Source organism: Mus musculus, chromosome 3, assembly GCF_000001635.26.
Source record: "Mus musculus strain C57BL/6J chromosome 3, GRCm38.p6 C57BL/6J".
Lineage (NCBI taxonomy): Eukaryota > Metazoa > Chordata > Mammalia > Rodentia > Muridae > Mus > Mus musculus.
In genome coordinates, this window is record NC_000069.6 from 52,612,353 (window position 1) to 52,618,996 (window position 6,644).

Below are 6,644 nucleotides of genomic sequence, written 5' to 3' on the forward strand. Positions count from 1 at the left end.
CCTTTTGTTGTAATTTCCCCAATCTGCCACTTGGAACTTTATTATCAGATTCCTTTGAGATCTCCATTGAGGTTTGTACCTCTTTTTTCTACTTCACATGTTTGAGTGCAGTTCAACCCTAATCCTTTTAAAATATAGACATAGTTACATATTCTGAGAGTCAAGGGTGAGGTAACTCACTTCAATCTCTTTCTCAGGTATATTTTATTTTATGGTTTTTTTTCTTTCTTTCTTGGTTTTTCAAGACCAAGGTTTTCGAGGGTTTCTCTGTACAGCCCTGGCTGTCCCGGAACTCACTCGGTAGACCAGGCTGGCCTTGAACTCAGAAATCTGCCTGCCTCTGCCTCTGCCTCCTGAGTGCCCGGCTGTTTTTTTTTTTTTTTTTTTTTTTTTAAAGTTCAAGTGTTAAGGCTCTCTGCTCCTCCCTGTTCCAGAGACAGCTGCATCTTCTTGTGCAGTGTCAGCCTCGTCCCGTAGACAAAATGGTGAAGGTCGGTGTGAACGGATTTGGCCGTATTGGGCGCCTGGTCACCAGGGCTGCCATCTGCAGTGGCAAAGTGGAGATTGTTGCCATCAACGACCCCTTCATTGACCTCAACTACATGGTCTACATGTTCCAGTATGACTCTACTCACGGCAAATTCAACGGCACAGTCAAGGCCGAGAATGGGAAGCTTGTCATCAACGGGAAGCCCATCACCATCTTCCAGGAGCGAGACCCCACTAACATCAAATGGGGTGAGGCTGGTGCTGAGTATGTCGTGGAGTCTACTGGTGTCTTCACCACCATGGAGAAGGCCGGGGCCCACTTGAAGGGTGGAGCCAAAAGGGTCATCATCTCCGCCCCTTCTGCCGATGCCCCCATGTTTGTGATGGGTGTGAACCACGAGAAATATGACAACTCACTCAAGATTGTCAGCAATGCATCCTGCACCACCAACTGCTTAGCCCCCCTGGCCAAGGTCATCCATGGCAACTTTGGCATTGTGGAAGGGCTCATGACCACGGTCCATGCCATCACTGCCACCCAGAAGACTGTGGATGGCCCCTCTGGAAAGCTGTGGCGTGATGGTCGTGGGGCTGCCCAGAACATCATCCCTGCATCCACTGGTGCTGCCAAGGCTGTGGGCAAGGTCATCCCAGAGCTGAACGGGAAGCTCACTGGCATGGCCTTCCGTGTTCCTACCCACAATGTGTCCGTCGTGGATCTGACGTGCCGCCTGGAGAAACCTGCCAAGTATGATGACATGAAGAAGGTGGTGAAGCAGGCATCTGAGGGCCCACTGAAGGGCATCTTGGGCTACACTGAGGACCAGGTTGTCTCCTGCGACTTCAACAGCAACTCCCACTCTTCCACCTTCGATGCCGGGGCTGGCATTGCTCTCAATGACAACTTTGTCAAGCTCATTTCCTGGTATGACAATGAATACGGCTACAGCAACAGGGTGGTGGACCTCATGGCCTACATGGCCTCCAAGGAGTAAGAAACCCTGGACCACCCACCCCAGCAAGGACACTGAGCAAGAGAGAGGCCCTATCCCAACTCGGCCCCCAACACTGAGCATCTCCCTCACAATTTCCATCCCAGACCCCCATAACAACAGGAGGGGCCTAGGGAGCCCTCCCTACTCTCTTGAATACCATCAATAAAGTTTGCTGCACCCAACCAAAAAAAAAAAAAGTTCAAGTGTTAAAAGTATGTCCCCACTGTCCTTCTCTGTCCACACTACCCACAACCAGTGTACAGGATGTGTGCAACCTTTGTACAGGATGAAATGCTTTGAACAAGGCAAAATGACTGTCTATTTTGAAATTGCCCATGTTACCTGGTATTTGTAGGCATCTTCCCTGTCAAGTTCTTGGAATTCTATAGAAGAAAATATTTAGTGTAAGTCTTTTTCTCAAGCTTGAAGACCACTGACCTAGTCTTTCCTTTTTACAGTCTGCCCTTTGACAATATGATAAAGCTCTCAGGATAGGAAATAAGCTCACCAACCCTAGGTCATCAGTAGAACACTAGAGAATACGTGTATAAGTCTCTGTCTATACTGTGTGTCCATGTGTGCACACATCAGTATAGAGGGAGAACTGCAGACAGAGTGTGTGTGTGACTGTGTGTCTGTGTGTACGCACATCAGTGTACAGCGGGAGCTGAGGGCAGATGTGAGGAACACTGACTGCTGCTTCTGTGTCGAGAAGACAAGGGAGCACAGAACACCTTATAGAGATAAAGCCTGCCTAGGTTCAGGTCAAGCAGACCAGGCAGGGATTGGTTCAGGAAATGCCAGATGATAACTAATCTTGCATCTACTCACTTGCGTTCCTGTGGGGGTCCCCGTTATGCGAGGGCTAATGATCTGGAGGAGGAGGGTGTTGCTTATCCACTAACGACTTTAAAATGCATTAACTTTGAGGGCTTAGGTCATCAATATGTAATGAAAAGGAATGTATGTACATTGTATGAAATTTCCGTGGCAGCTGAGACATATTACTATAGTAATATGAGCCTAACACAGTCTGACAGGGGGTTGCTAGGCTAATTACAAGGGACTGGAGAGACCGCATCTCTTTTTCTTGTCCCTTCTAGCATCTGCAGAACTCAGCTGTTTGCAGAGACTGGGAGAGAAAGTCAGCAGGACAGTGTCAAAGCCCCCCTAGTAATGTTCTGTCTTGACTATCGGCAGCTGGGAAAGCTCCACTCATTTGAAAGACCTCTGTGATTACATCAGGATGCCCAAGTTATCCAAGGTACTGTTCCCACCACAAGCTCTTCAGCCTTGGTCCCATCGTAGACTAAGTAAGGTGACATATTTACAGGATTAAGGGATTAGGAGTAGTTCTCAAATTGTGGGTCCAGACTCTCTGGGGGGGGGGTGGCATATCAGACAGCCTGCATATCATATATTTATATTATGATTACATAACAGTAGCAGAATTATACTTATCAAGTAGAAACAAAATAATTCTGTGGTTGGGGGGTCACCACAACATGAGGAACTGTATTAAAGGGTCCCAGCATTAGGAAGCTTGAGGACCACTGGATAGGGTGAGGACAAAATTTCAGGGATGCTATCATTTGACTCACTACTCATATCCAGAGGTTAGAAACCAGGCTAGGTAAAACTCATTCTCCAAATGGAATAAATGTATCAGGGAACTGCCACGGTTTGGTAGGCCAGGAACTGGTAGGGACTAAGATGTGTTGGATATGAAGCACAGATTCTGTGGGTCAGAAGCTTATGGTAGAAGTGCCCTTCTGGGCTCTGTCCGGGCGACTTACGCCAGACCATTTGCTCCTAAGCCTATGAACATTATACTTTTAGTTCAAAATCAAAAGTCAGACTAATGTGTTTTAAATAATGGATAATTTCGTTGGGTAATGGGGTGTGGCAGGATTTTCCCTGTCCAATTAGTTTAAATATTAGTGCAGCAGAAGGGCCTGTGGTTGGACAGGGAAAAGGGAGGCAGAGCTAAGAGTTGCAGAGACAGGATGGAGGAGAGAGAGAGGAAGCAAGGTGGACGACGGATAGGATGGTTCAGAACCAGTGTGGCTTTGAATAGTCACAGGTAGATATGTTATTATATATAGGGATAAAATAATTGGGGTAAGTTGTCTAATCTAGGTGGGCAGCTTGTATCATTATCAATTGGCACAGAAATTATTGTGTGGGCATCTTGTGAATTGAGAATTTAGTGATATATAAATCTGACTGGTTAATTATAAGCTTCAAGAGTTTTGTTTCCACCAGGTTGCTAGGTATTGAGGGTGGCTGACTGCGGGGTGGACGGTCGTGCTGGCATGGCAGTGAACTGCCAAGGGAACTCCAGAGCTCTGGCACAGAGAGACTGCTGAGTTGAGATCACCTGGCTGGAGCCGTGTGGCCCGATGGTGCCCCGTGTACTGTGAGAAGCATGGGAACTTGCCGGTCATTTTTAATATTTCCCGCAACAATGAGGTGTCTAGGAAGGAGGCATTTAAAGAAGTGAGAACATACCCTCATGGTGAAGAGGGATCCAGGAGATCCCTAAGAATGGTAAACAAGCCATGGATGTGAAAATGTCTTAAAGCATACTCAAGGGGTCTAACGAGGAACAATGGAATAAAAGAAGTGTGAATCCACTCTGATCAGATACACAAGTAAAAACTGTTCAGGCTGGGGCTGTGGAAGGGGAAGAAAATGCCCTTAAAGAGAACCTGTAAACCACGTGACCTCGGATTTTGGTACAATGCAGTGGGATGTATGATAGCTTCGATATCGTGAAGAGTGTTGGAAGGTGCTGGGGAAGATTTTGAGTCAGGAATAGGGAAACTGCCCCCACTCCCATTTGCCTGTATGAGTTGAAAGAGGGGGGTGGGAGTGTGGAGAGTTTAGGCAACAGCAAAACAAGGCATACTGCGTCACTCAACACCGGGGACCAGGAGTGGAGGTATGCAAGTGGCCTCTAGAAGCTGGAAAGTCTGAAAAATGGAGAGTCACCAGGAGCCTCCAGACAGAGCCAAGCCTTACCAATGTCACATTTGGATTTTTCAATCGAGGGACCCAGTTGTGGATTTCTGAATCGCTGAATGCAGCATAATAGCATTGGTTTTGAGACCAATTTTACTATGTCACCCTGACTTGCCCAGAACTTGTTGTGTAGATTAGGCTATCCTCAAACCCATAGAGACTGGCTTGCTTCTGCCCCTCAAGTACTTGGATTAAAGGTGTGCACCATCATATCTGGAAGATTTGTATTGTTTTAAGATAATAGGTTTGTGGTCATCTGTTGTGGTAACAGTAGGTACAGGTGAAGGACATGTGGGTTTTCGTGGGTTTGTGTCTTGTGATGGAGCCCAATGCTGAATTGCTGTTCTCTTGAATTACAACTTAAAGAACAAAAGAAGAAATGAATTATAGACTATGGGACAATTGTCCCATCCTAGGGGACTTAGGGGGATAATACTTCTTTGCTGCCATAACGTGTTCCCATCTTTTATATGCTTCTTTTGATTTGGACACAGACACCCACAGAACACTCAAACACGGTCTCCCTAAACACACATGTATATACAGCACATAAACAACTCTCTGTCTTCTTAAATTAAGCCTGGGTGAAGGAAACAAAATGCTTTCCATTTGGGGCCCATGGGGGTCTGGTGGGATGGCCTGTAGGTTGCTAATGTTACAGCTCAGACTGTGAAATGTTCTGAATCAGATGACCTTAGACTCTTGGTTCAGCCTAATTAAGCCTTTTCTGCCTGTACGGAATGTTCTGGTTTGCAGCAGTGGTTGTGTAACTGTTTAAACTGTACACCTTTGCTCCAGGGAGCCGCCTCGTTCGATGCTTTCCACTCTTCAGCTGTTTTTTTTTTTTTTTTTCTGTGAAGCATGCAGTAGGATAGCTGTACCCTTTTCCATGAATAAGAATATCACACACTCAGTTTTGTTATGAAATTTCTGGGTTTGTGACTATCAAAGGGATGAATTTTGAAGGCAGGCAGTGGGTAGAAATGGCCAGTGTTACTTACCGCTCAGAAAAGCAGAAGGTCTTTTCTCTCCTGCTGTGAGTGCTACCCAGTGAGCTTGCAACAGGAGCCTTAAAGAATGGAAACTGGAAGGGGTCAGTGGGAAGGTCACTGGAAGCTAACGGGTGAAATCTGGACTACGGAATCTTATCCTCGGAGCCAGTGTGAGAAAGCACTGGTTATACTTTATGTTATTTTATTAGGTGATCCTTTGTCATGAACTGGGCAAAACAGTGAGCCCACACAGCTTGGCTGGGATCCTCTGTAGGGCAGGAGAAACAAGAACACCCCATTGCTTCAGCACTGGCTTAGACTAATGTTTTGTTTGTTTGTTTTTTAATAACCTCCCGGCTTTAGAATAATATCATAACTTCTCTCGTCTCAGACTGTTTAACCTACAGTTTGCCGAAGGTGATAGGGTCTCAAAACGAGAATAAGGTTTTCATCTGGGGCAAGTCTGTGACTTGAGTTTTCACCTGTAAAGTGAAGATAAGAGTGCAATGCTCAAAACATTGTTTTGGAGGGGTGGGGGTGGGGCTTAGCAAATGGTGCACACAAAGTACACAGGATATTGCTAACCCGAGAGTGCTTCCTCTATGAAAAGCTACTCTTGTTATTGGCATACTCATGAAGTATGGCTCTATGTCAGAAATAAGGCTAAATGCTTTGGGACAAAGATGATCAGACAAAGTCCTGCCTGGTGCACTGTTGCCATTTCTCAGGGCGAAAGATGCAGCAATAACTAAGAATAAAGTTAAGAATCTCTGGGGCTATGATTCCTTGATGGAGCAGTTGTCTATCAAGTACAAAGCTCAATTTCCAATTCTTTTACCACAAAAGAAACTGAAACTAAAGCCCTGGATGCTGCACAGACTAGAAACAGGGTAGAGCACGCTGCCCACTGGACCCGGGAAGCTTTGGCTCATGAAGGACTTCTCTATCTTTCAACTTCAGAGTGAAGAGGTGAAGGGTACATAGGTGTTCAGGAGCCAGGTAGATGGGAAGGATATTTCAGACATAACTGTATCCCTTCTTTCTTGCTTGGTTCAACATCTCACAGAGGGGACAGGATACAAAGCCTGACACACAGACGTGGAGTATCTGATAGCCGTAAGCAGACTGTTTACACACCTTAGCT

The 6,644-nt window shown here is 46.0% G+C and overlaps 1 pseudogene; it reads left to right on the forward strand.

Annotated features, from left to right (window-relative positions):
- Gm10293 (predicted pseudogene 10293) lies at nucleotides 465-1,665 on the forward strand (annotated as a pseudogene).